The sequence below is a fragment of the Lacerta agilis genome, chromosome 12, assembly GCF_009819535.1.
Source record: "Lacerta agilis isolate rLacAgi1 chromosome 12, rLacAgi1.pri, whole genome shotgun sequence".
Lineage (NCBI taxonomy): Eukaryota > Metazoa > Chordata > Lepidosauria > Squamata > Lacertidae > Lacerta > Lacerta agilis.
In genome coordinates this window covers 24,285,418-24,298,090 of record NC_046323.1, presented here as the reverse complement: position 1 = coordinate 24,298,090, position 12,673 = coordinate 24,285,418, and positions in this window count along the sequence as shown.

Sequence of the window (12,673 nt, the reverse complement as noted above, 5' to 3'; positions counted from 1 at the left end):
GTGTGTGTGTGTGTGTGTGTGTGTGTGTGTGTGTGTGTTTGAAGATTTTGTATCTGCAGATCTGTCAGTATTGCATTATGATGGGAGCTGTTGCAGTAAGTAACCTGTGAAGGGAACCAGGTTGTGGAAGGCTGATAGTTTTAATTGCATTTTGCTTCTAGATGCGATTGTATCTATCTCAAACTTGAATAGTGAAATGTTTTAGGAATTTCATATATAAGTTAAGCAGTCAAATGCATGTCTCCTCAGAAGTAAATTCCATTAAGTTCAACGGGATTCACTCCCAAATAAGTGGGTATAGAATTGTGGTAACAATTGTCAGAAAAACAGCCTCGGGCAAAATTTGGCCTCGGGCAAAATTTGTTTCTGCCAGTAGAGTTGTTTTTTAGACTTCACCATCAGAGACTGCTTTCACACTCTAAACCCTAGTACTAGACCAAGAAAGGAAAAGAAATAAAAACGAGGTTTTGTGGAAGAATGGGTCTCTGGCATCTCGACATGGCTTGATCTGTTTCAGGGGGAAATGTCCCAGTCCCTCCCATTTACAAACCAGGTTTATGGGTATAACAGTCCCACAAGACTGGGAAAGTTAGTATTTTTGTATTAGGGTCAAGTTATAAAAAGTATTGCAGAAGGCTTCCCTTTTAAAATTGAAGCAGATTTAGGCATTGTAGTCTAGATGCCAATTTCGCAGGTGAAACAACCAGTTACAGCAGGAGTCACCAACCTTTGGGGGCCAGTGGGCACTTAGCATGAACAAAAAAATGTTTGATTTCCCAGAGCAAAGACTGCAGTCACTGCACTCCAGCCCTGTTGCTCCTGAGCTACCCAGGACTAAGCCATGGTTTAGCTTAGAGCTATTTCAAAACCCAGGTTCATGGTTTGTCTCACTCTATACAAACCCTAAGTTGTAACCAAGGCATGTGCTTGGTTTACCATTCATAGTTTGCCTGGTGCAAGACAAACCACAATGCCAGGATTTGGGCATAATGCTAAGCCATACCATGGCCTAACGTCTGGTAGGGTGGTGACAGAAGAACCTGTGGAGGCGCACAGCAGCCATAATATAAATTCACCCATAGCTTGGCTTAGCATTACAAGCAAACTGGGCTACTATGAGATATACTGCTTGCTTTGTGCAAAGACTACATGCCGTCATTCAACATGGCCAGCTGAGTTTCAACGTGCAGAAGCTTGCCGTGTGTCGCGAACCCAGTTATTTTCTCCATGCTGATGACACCAGTTTGTGCACACGCCATATTGCAAAGACAGGTGTCAGAAAAGATACAAGTAGCCAGTGTATCCTAAATTTCTAGTAAAGGGTAAAGGTACCCCTGACCATTAGGTTCAGTCGTGGATGACTCTGGGGTTGCGGCACTCATGTGGCCAGCATGACTAAGCCACTTCTGGTGAACCAGAGCAGCGCACGGAAACACCGTTTACCTTCCCACCAGAGCGGTACCTATTTATCTACTTGTACTTTGATGTGCTTCCGAACTGCTAGGTTGGCAGGAGCTGGGACCAAACAACGGGAGCTCACCCCGTTGTGGGGATTTGAACTGCCAACCTTCTGATCGGTAAGCCCTAGGCTAAGGCCTATTATTTAGGATCCCTTCCTCCTATATAAATCTGTCTGAAAACTTAGTTCATGACGGAGATCTTCTTCCATGTCCCTTCCCATATCTGGTGTGGTGGATGGGCCTTCTCAGTGATGCTCAGACTATGAAACAGCTACCTAGGGAGGTGCCTCAGGCCCCTTCACTAACTCATTTTATTCCAGTATGCTTTTATTCATCTAGCTGCTTTTATATATACCGGTATATCCTCTCTGCTTATTGTTACATTTGCTTACAAAATGGTTGAATATAGCTTCCAGTTGATTGTATGGGGCTCCTTCTGCATTGCTGAGTAAAGCCATAAATTTGCTGAAGAAGGTATGGAAGTGGACATCCCATATTTAGACTGGAGTCAATTTATTAGTAGCCCCAAAGCTGAAATTCGGAAAATTTGTCGGTGAATCAGGTGGTCAAAATGTCAAAGTGCACCACGTTTCTTTGGACAGCGACAGCTTAGATTGATCAGGCTACCCAGGCTACTCCAGAAAACATCACTCTACTCTACGGATAGTATCCAGAATCATATGCATAGCTCAAGATGTAATGGTGCTGAGATACGTTTCAGGTCGAAGTGTGCACTCACTGGAATTGGCCGCATCCCTGACATTGTATGCAGAGATCTTTCCACTGCGGTGTGGAATAGTTTGAAAGGACAGGCTTTCCATTATCAACTTTAGCGCATACATACTGGAAGTGACAGAAAGGGCATGTGCTTACCCAAGGAAATGGCACAGATGACTCCTGTCCTACGTGCTCATCACAAAACAGCAAGAGTTGAGATATATGATCTTTGCTGTGTCAGATGTGCCTGTTGAGCAGTCAAAAACTTAACAGTAATTTCCACCACATGTCATCAATGAGTCAGTAAGACAGATGACAAATCAGGAAACAGGAGCATCCATGGAACAGAAATGCATATGCCAAGTGCCATCTTCATAGTCCTATGATTTATAATGTTCTCTGTGTCACCAAGTAACATAATACAAATAGAGGGAAAGCCGAAGAACACTAGAAAAACCACCATGAGATAATCGTGGCTTCAAGGTTGCTGTTGTTATGTCATAACAACAATAGCAACGGGCAATATAATATCCGCAGATTGCTTATCGTTAAAACTCTTCACCGATGCCACTGAATGTTCAGATATCTCCAGATCCATGAGCCAAATGTCTGGGAGCCTCTGCGAGGCTAGAGCTCCCAACTGAGGGTGGGGTGGGGGGAATCAGCAGAGCCCCATCCATCAGCCAGAGAAGGAGTAGCTATGGGGAACCTGCTTTGCTGCTGCTCCTCCCTTCATCCCACACCAGAAAATTTTGTGGAAATCTGCCAGTTGTCCTAGAGCTGTAGAATTGAAGGAAAGCACACTTGACATATCTGTCAGCAAGTGACCGAAGGAACCCTGTGTTCTGTGTGTGTGTGGGTACGTGCAACTTAGGGGTGGGTGAATCTATCGTTTTTGGTTTATCTCTGAATATAAGATTTGAAAAATGAGAAACAAACAAACAGGAGAAAAATCATGAACATAAAACTCCTTACTCTCCCCAGATACAATTAAGTTCGGTGCCACCTAGTGACTAAACTGTAAAATGACACTATCCACTTAATGATGCCGCTACTGCCAACTTTACCTGGTTCCTTGTTTCAATGGTTAAGGTGGGCTAACTGCTTCACATGTATTGACATTGCACATACTTTTGTAAATCAAGAAAATCTTTAATAAAAATACATTAAAACAGCAACAACAACAGTGTCTCAAAGTCTGAACACATGATTTAGTTCACTAACACTGAGAAACAATTGAAACCACCACCACCCCCCTCTCTGCTGATATGTCCATTGTTTTAACAGAAGATTGGGGAATACTCCTGAGGGTCCTTTATTCTGGCTGCCTGGTGCTATGAAGCAAAACCTATTCTCAGTTTTACGATGAAGGCAAGTCTAGTGAGAAGCTTCTGGCACTTTGCGGAAAAGGTCAGCAATCATTCTGAAAAGCTGACATGTGCAGTAATCGTGACAGTATATTATTTACATAATGCTTCACTGTCATCAATATTAAATCAATTACTTGGAAGCTGAGAAACAAAACTCTATCATACTGGTAATCTCACTTTTCTCCTTCGTGCAGACATTAAGCACACTTGGATTCCAGAAGAACTAATCATTCAGGAAAGGTGGTAAATCAAAATACTCACAAATTTATATCCAGTTGCTGTGATGAGTTCCTAATGCCATTAAAACATTGTTTTGAGAACTGTTCTGACCTTCCCTCACACGTACTAGCTTTAATATCTGCAGGGAGGGCCGATTCATGCCATCATTCACTTGCATTCTGAAATGGACTGTAACAGTTTCCCTCAAAATGTGTAGACTGAATATTAGCTGTGAATCAGAGGGATGGAAGGATCAGCCTTTTTCTGCTCTATGTCACGTTTTCAGTTGTAAGCTGCATTATCTGTGGATTAAGTCGGGGGGCGGGGTGTTACATGAAAAGACCTTACCATTATATTGCATGCATATTGTCCCTAATATATGTGTTTTGGGGAACTTTCTCCTAAAATATGCATTTTGCAATGCTTCCTCTCTAAATTATGCATGCCTGTGTGCCCTTCCAGACATTCCCTGCTAAATTATACATTTTTATGTCTGTTTTCCTTATAAAATATTGTTTTTTGCATGCATTTGAACCGAAATAGCATCACTAAATGTGGCAAAGGGAGCCATCAGATTGATAACTGCATTCTTACACATGCATAAGTCTGGGAAGCACATATTAGGCCATCTTGCTAGAAAATGCAGTTAAACCTTCTCATTTTAGATCTGGCTCCTGAACCTTCCTGTATATTTTGGCAGCCGTATGTGTTGTTGCTTCTTATTAGCGAGAGCAGTGGGATGGAGCTCCAGCAATAGCCTCCTAGCCATGGAGGTGCTGGTACTTACCAGAGGGGAGCACTGGACAGTAGCACTGTGTTGGCTCTACCATTGTGTCAGCACAGCCCCATCTTTCTTACTGCCTTGTCACGGCCACCTCCTGGCCAACAGCAATGACTCTGCCAGCAAGAGACTGTTCTTGTAACTCCATGCCACCAGGCACAGGCGCCAAGTTGCGCCCAACATTGGGGGGATCCATCGAGCATGTGTGATATCACACACACACGTAGTACCCATGCAGCCGGCTCCTCAAAGGGTCGTGCAGGAGTGCTGGACCTTTGGCAATTCTGGCATGACCCTGCTGACAAGCCCAGCGCAACATCCTTAATTGCATCTGCAGGAAGCACTGAATCATGTGACACCCCCACATGAGTCAATTCCAGAAGTGCAGGGTCCTTTCACGATGGTCACAGCCACAGTCCCTCTAAGGTCATGCAACCTTCTAAGGTTATTGCACAATCTTATGATACAATAATTATAAGATCAATGCAGATCTCGGCGTTGCCTTTCAGCTAGATCTCCTATTTTCCATGCATTTGGGGAAGTGATTTGGCATGCTCTAATATATTCTTTTGGGGTGACTTAAGTTGTGTTTTCCACGAAGTTCCGTTGCACAGAAGAGGAGGAGGAGGAGGAGGAGGAGGAGGAGGAGGAGGAGGAGGAGTTTGGATTTGATATCCCGCTTTATGAGTACCCGAAGGAGTCTCAAAGCGGCTAACATTCTCCTTTCCCTTCCTCCTCCACAACAAACACTCTGTGAGGTGAGTGGGGCTGAGAGACTTCAGAGAAGTGTGACTAGCCCAAGGTCACCCAGCAGCTGCATGTGGAGGAGCGGAGACGCGAACCCGGTTCACCAGATTACGAGTCTACCACTTTTAACCACTACACCACACTGGCTCTCACCATTCTCATGAAACTTAAGCTCCTTATGTTCTCAGTGTTCCTAAATGCTTAGATTTGGAGCACACATTGGCTAAAATGCTTCCCTTTCATGCTGATTGGGCGACTCTAGGATGCTGGAGACAAGGAGCCTCCTGCAGAAATAGTAATGGGTCTTTGACCCCCACCACCTACAACTGCAGACCAATCAATGCACCCCCACTCCCCACATTCTGAATTAGCTTACCACTGCTAACTAGGCCTGGAAGGAAACCTGCAAATTACCACCACAAAGACCCTTGCTCTTCAGGATCTCTCATTTTCTCCTTAGTGTTAAAACTTACTCATCATCTTCCTTGAATATTAAATAACATCCAGGGAAGAGATACAGAGTGTAGCGATGGAAACTGGAGTACTGAACGAGGCCCACTGTGAACACCACTCCCTCAGCAGTGAGCGAGACACTAGTTAATGGCTCTTCTCGTTATTGAAAACAGTCTTCTAATAATAACGCTGGCACCTTGAGAGGAAGAGTGCCTGGCACAGAGAGAAATGGGGAATGATTTGCAAAGGCAATCATCTTGGCGATGCATGAAAGCTGAACAGCAATGCCTCAGAGAATAATATCTGAACGCAAGGTTGGTGAGGTTTTTCTGCTCTTGGCACCCACTGGTGTATTGTGCCAAATTTCAGAGTTGGCACTCGGCTGCTGACTTGAAACAATATATATTTTGCAGCCTAGCCTGTGTCAAAGCTGTCTGAGTTCCAAAGCTGTCTGACCACGCAAAAATTAAGTTAGCAAAACCAACAAGCCATATATATAATGGGGCAATGAATACCTGCTGGCTTCTGTAATCAAGTCCCCAGGCTGCAAAGGCATCAGATTCGGCTGATATTTATGAAAGACAAAATAATTATGCTTCTTTCAATGAAAGCATGAAAACAAAAAAGATAGCAGTATGTGTAAATTATATAGAAACATCTATCTGGTAAATCATATGCCCTACCTCCTTTATAAACTGTAACCCAGGCACTCTCATTTCCAGATGTTGAGACACTTAAAGCCTTTAACAGCTGCTCAAGATTTCACCTGATATAGCATAGTGATTTTTTAAAAAATCCAGCTTAGTTTTGGCCTCTCACTTATTTGGCAAGTGCAGAGTTCTCATAAGCAAAATAGCTTCCTCACATAGCACTGAATGAGGAATACCTGTACAAGTCACCATCAGGGAGTTATGGTTCTCCGTTTCTGGAAATGTTGACACTGTGATGGCCCCCCATTTGCGATCTGTGCTCTCCTTATGGAAGATACAGGCAGCGGTTTCACAATAAAAACCTGACATTGCAACATCATGCTCACTTTTCTCCCCCAACTCATTTCAGTCCACTCTTTATTACGGTCAAAGACCAGACGACAGAAATAATGATAATAACACATGTATTACTTCAACACCAAAGGGGTAGAAGCAATGTAGAAGATCTTTCTCACTGGATTCTGGAGATCATGATAGAATAGAGGTCAATAACTATATAGGCAAGTTGTGGGAATGTTGAGGAAAGTAGGAGAGGATATATTGATTAAATATTATCCCTCCTCACTCATGCTAGTGAGCTTGTAGCAGAGCACATTCCCATGTACATTGCTGGAAGCAAGTTGATGGATTCATTAGAATCATTTAAGTTGAGCAATCCAGTCTGGCTTGTCTAGACTGGATAGTTCCTGTAAATTTCCCTTTCTTTCTCTCTTAAAAATAATAACATGACAGTCTTCTTTCAAAGTACCCAGTAATGGTAAAGTTTACTTACATTCAGTTCACAGTAGTATCCTGATGGCAGGCTTTATCTTGTCGGTACAGTTACATTTGTAGAGAAAAGAAGTCTGAGCTAGGTCTCAGACTTCCTACTTTGTGGCCTCCATCCTCTGTAAGGATGAGTCACGTGCTGCTGGCTAAGAGCCAGCAGAGAGGAAGATGACAAAAGAGCCAAAGAGTCAAAAGAGAGGAAGATGGCTGCATGGCTAGCCCTTTTATAGGGTTTGCTAGGGTCACGCCCATCTACCTGGTCACACACAGGGGGAGGATGCAGGTATGACAGGAAATCCTCCCTATCTGAAGCAACATTCCCCCCATCTGTCCACTCTAGGAAACAGGAAATGTTGTATTTGACTGCTTCAGTGTTGATACAACCCACACAAGTTGTATTGTCAATGATTTAAATAAGAAAAAAACAACAGGGGTAGGAAGACAATGTGGCCCTCCAAAGCTCTGTCTGGTCCTCATGACTCTCCCTAGTGTACTAAAGCTAACATTTACAGGTGGGTAGCCGTGTTGGTCTGCCATAGTCAAAACAAAATAGAATTATTATTTTTTTCCAGTAGCACCTTAGAGACCAACTGAGTTTGTTCTTGGTATGAGCTTTCGTGTGCATGCACACGAAAGCTCATACCAAGAACAAACTCAGTTGGTCTCTAAGGTGCTACTGGGGGGAAAAAATTCTATTTTGTTTTGACTAAAGCTAACATTGTTATTCATTTCTCCACTCACATTTGCCTCTGACCCCACCCATGACTAGCATGTGGCCCCAAGAGTGTCTGAAAGGCAATGTGCCCTTCGGGTTGAATTTTGACCCCTGCTCCTGAGATACAAAGGGCCATTTCAGAGTCACAGACCTTTTACATCTGCAGTGTAAAGGCAAGTGGCAAGATCTAAGACCAGGGGTCAGCAAACTTTTTCAGCAGGGGGCCGGTCCACTGTCCCTCAGACCTTGTGGGGGGCCGGACTATATTTTGGAAAAAAATATGAACAAATTCCTATGCCCCACAAATAACCCAGAGATGCATTTTTTTAAAGGGACACATTCTACTTATGTAAAAACACGCTGATTCCCGGACCCTCCGTGGGCCAGATTGAGAAGGCGATAAGGCGATTGGGCCGCATCCGGTCCCTGGGCCTTAGTTTGCCTACCCCTAATCTAAGACTAAACCCATAGTAGAATGGGTTTGGTTGGTCACGGTTGCAATTCTGCCGAAATCTAATTTTTTTTTAGAAGACAACTAGAATTACTCTTAACAAATGAAAATAAATATGGCAAACCCAGAAAGAAATCTCCTGTGCCTTTCGTAGATGGACTAAGGTTAGAACGGCAGAAATGCAGTGAACTCACTTTCCAACTGTTTCTTTATTAAATTAGCAAAAGTAAATCAAACCACACTGATACTTAAAAATTGTGCTTTAGTCAGCCCAGAGAATTTAGATTGATTGCTTCACGCTGCCCCTACAGTCACATATTATCTGGAGGTATACATGGACTAGCAAAAATGTTTAAAATGAGGACCAAGGTTCTGTAGTGTGGTAAAGCATGAATTCTCTGTATATGTAGCTCTGAACAAACCTTCCCTCCTGTGTCAAGAAGAGATTAGCAAATTCAGGGGGAGATAATCCTTTGGTGGTGAGAGCAGCCTGGTTCTGTGACACTGGAGTTTTCCAGAGGGAGAGAAATTTACCAAACTGTCAGTCAACTGGAGCAGCACGGAGCTTTGTTCCAGAAACCACAATTCCGCAGACTCGGGGATCAGGTAGCTGTTTCATGGTGCAGACGCCAACTGACAGGTCTTGTAGACATGACCAAATATTCGTGGGTTATTCTGAAGACAACGGCTGGCCTGCATTTCTTTTTTTCTTTTTCTTTTTTGTATTCCACTGAAAAGTAAGCCCATGTTAGCCATGGAACAGCATCGCAGTACAAAAAATGTGAATTTCTCAACAAGGGAGGGAGGGGAGAACATACCAAGAAGCCAGCTAAAGTGAGCTCCCATATTAGCTGGTCCAGTACAGAAATGATGTGTATGTCATCACACACAAGCTGCATTTTTCTGCTTGCTTGGAGTTATTACAAGCTCGGGGTGGGGAAAGGCAGAGAAAGAACCTGTATGCCACTTATCTCAGCACTTGTTCACATTAAAAATACATCCCTTTAAAGGAGAAGCTAAACTACAAGTTATTTCAAGAGTTATTTGCTTTTTACGCACCCAGGAGCTTCAAGGAAGCCTTAATTAGATCTTGAGACTAAACACATCGATTTCAGTGGTACTTGCTTCCATTTGATGTTCAGGATGAAAAATGGCGTATTTATAGCTTCATTGCCTCATTTAGATTCACATAAGTGAGCCAAAGCACAGGCTGTCAGGGAACGCAGACACTGAAAATTCTGAAAAATCTAAAGCCTTGTTGCATATTTGTAGTAGGTGGTATTCAAAACCTCCCAATGCCATCAACCACAACTATTTCTTAAAATGCCCTGACCTATATTCCTCGCTTACTAGCTTCAAGATCTTGCAGCGTTCTGATCCCCCACCTGCATTTTCAAATAGATAGCAGTTACCTCTAATTATACCTAGAGGGAAATATGATTTACCAGTCACAGGCACCCTTTCCCTTCATTTTTGGCACCTTCCTAATTTAGGTTGTCACAAGACACTGGGAGGTTGAGAAGGAAACTCAACACAATTTCTAGATCCACGGGGAGCTCATTTCACTACCCAGGACTCTGCAGATACAACCCCACTTCCCTTCCACAAGGAAGCATGGAATTGGAAGGGACCTCAAAGATCCAACCCACTAGTATAGAATTGGTTAAGCGGTCAGCCAGCCACTATTTAAAATACACATACACAACTTTGAAAATCTAAATCCTCTCTGCTTAGAATAATGCTATTTATTTAATACAGGTTGGATGTTTTCCCTCTTGCCATTACATTTTCTTGCTATTGGTTTTTTGTTTTTGTTTTGTGTTTTGTATTCTCCTTTTGTATTTTTTTTTTCGTGAACCACCCTAGTTCATCTTTGGATGAAGGGCGATATACAAATTTAATAAATAATAATAATAATAATAATACAATGGCAGGTCCAGTGGTGGAGATTTTGCACTTGTGACAGATGTGGTATGTCCCAAAACAGAATTAAAAGAGTCAGTTTAATCAAAATACACAAAACCTGTATTTTTTTAATAAAGTATTAAACCAATATATCAGAAAATAACATTACAACATCAGTTCCAAAAACTGCACTTTGAAAATAAACACAATATGAGCTGCCTTTTTAGAGGATTGCTCAGCCCCTCATTTCTTTGCTTAAGGTACCCTTGAAGTCAAAACCTACCTAGAACCTGAAGCTGTATCCAGAATCCCTTCCATAAAAGCAAAATGTTGGCAATTTTCCTCATCTGTCATACAAAGACTATTAGAATTCTTCACACCAGGCCTTTATATTTTTCGTCAAGCAAAATAAAATTTAGCAATGCTCATATAAAAAACCAGGAAGACCAATTTAGTGAAAATGAAACCCTGTCCCTTTAAGAATGATGGTTACTCCCCAACCCCTATCCAAAGGAAGGCTACAGTCTTGTGCATTCCTACCACTGGGAACAGCAGGACTCACTTCTGAGTACACATACATGGAAATGCATAGTCAAAACAAAATTAAAAATTAAAAAAAAAAATCCTTCCAGTAGCACCTTAGAGACCAACTAAGTTTGTTTTTGGTATGAGCTTTCATGTGCATGCACACTTCTTCAGGTACACTGAAACAGAAGTCACCAAACTTTCTTGGTCTCTAAGGTGCTACTGGAAGGAATTCTTTTTTTGACTATGGCAGACCAACACAGCTACCTACCTTTAAATGGAAATGCATAGTAAATGCAGACAGGTGAGAATACCCTTTATCCTATTTTGCTTCATTAGGTACCAGACTCCTCCTTCTGCTCCTCAACATGCTTGCTGAAGTAGGTTCTGGAACAGTATCCTCTGTTAAGATTTTGTCAAGACATAGTCTTTTCTTTGGGCATTGTCAGGACCATTTCCAATATCATATAAGAAATTATCACTTGCAGACACTTCACAGTGTACCATGTTCCTATGTTGGCTGCTTAGGCCTGCATCCTAAATGGAAGTGGAGCCCTCCACAAAGGAATCTGTTAATGTGTGAGGGAGTCCAAACACAATGCCTCAGTACAAACCTACATCTGTTTTACTGTCAAGGAATCCAGCTCCCTAGATTCAGGGAACTTCATGAACACAAGACACTGGGTTTCAGTAACTGAGCATATAATCATATCCTATAACCTTACCATAGAGTAACAGTCTTAGTGGTTGAATTGTTCACTTCTATGGGCAAGCTTCAACTAACAATCTTGGTCCCACAAACCAAGGCTCACCAGTCTGAGAATGAGCCATTAACCTGTACACTCCCTCCCTATCCTTCCCTTCATACTTGGCTGATTAAAACCATAGTTTCCAGGTACATCTGCACCAGGAAACTGTGATTCAATAACCATGATAAGCAGAGATTAAATCACCACTTCCGAGAGCAGATGTAATAGGGAAACTGTGGCTCAAAGAAGCTGTGATCTCAAGCAACAAAGCCAGGAACATGAGAGGAGCAGAGATTCAAAGAGCAACCACACAGGCACAGGCTTTTCATTGGCTGATAAACCACGGTGTAATGGTCTGAGATTGTTATGTCTGAACTGGGGCTATGCAGAGTGCACACCCCACTTTAAAAAAATGAACTCTTAGATTTCTCTCTCTGCAGTTTTGGGTGTGACATATTAGGACTATTAGGTGTGATTAACTGCCACATTTCTTGCAACATTAATTCACACTACTAAGATTTTTGCTGAGATCATGGTAAGATTGTCAAGGCACAAATGGCACTGAGGTTTAGAGCCTATTTATTTTTCTCAAGTCTCTTTTTATAGACATCCACAGGCAGTGAGAAACTAATGACTGCCTGTGGCCTTCTTATCCACACATTATCTCAATGCATATTTCCCCCAAAATGCTTTTACTACAGTGAAACAAAAAGTGGAACAGATTTATTTTTTAAAAAGAACACACAAACCAATAATAATGGGAAATACATTTGGTCCCTAATGCCCTGCTGTTTACCTCTTGAATTAAAACAAACAAACAAACAAGCAAACAAACAGAAGAGGTAATGGCTAACAGGACAGTCAGTGATTCAACAGCTGCCATTGACCCTTGTAAGCTAGGACTGCCCAACTTAAGAGCCCACACAAATAAAACACAGCAGGTAAAAACAACGTGAATAAATTGCATATGTACATTAAACCTTTGACACATGCAATGGTGCAAAAATAATATCTATCTTTGGACGTACCTGGGTGGATGCAGACATTTTTTTAATCATTAAAAACAGTTTCATTTGTCATCATGATGTAAAGGGTAACAAGCA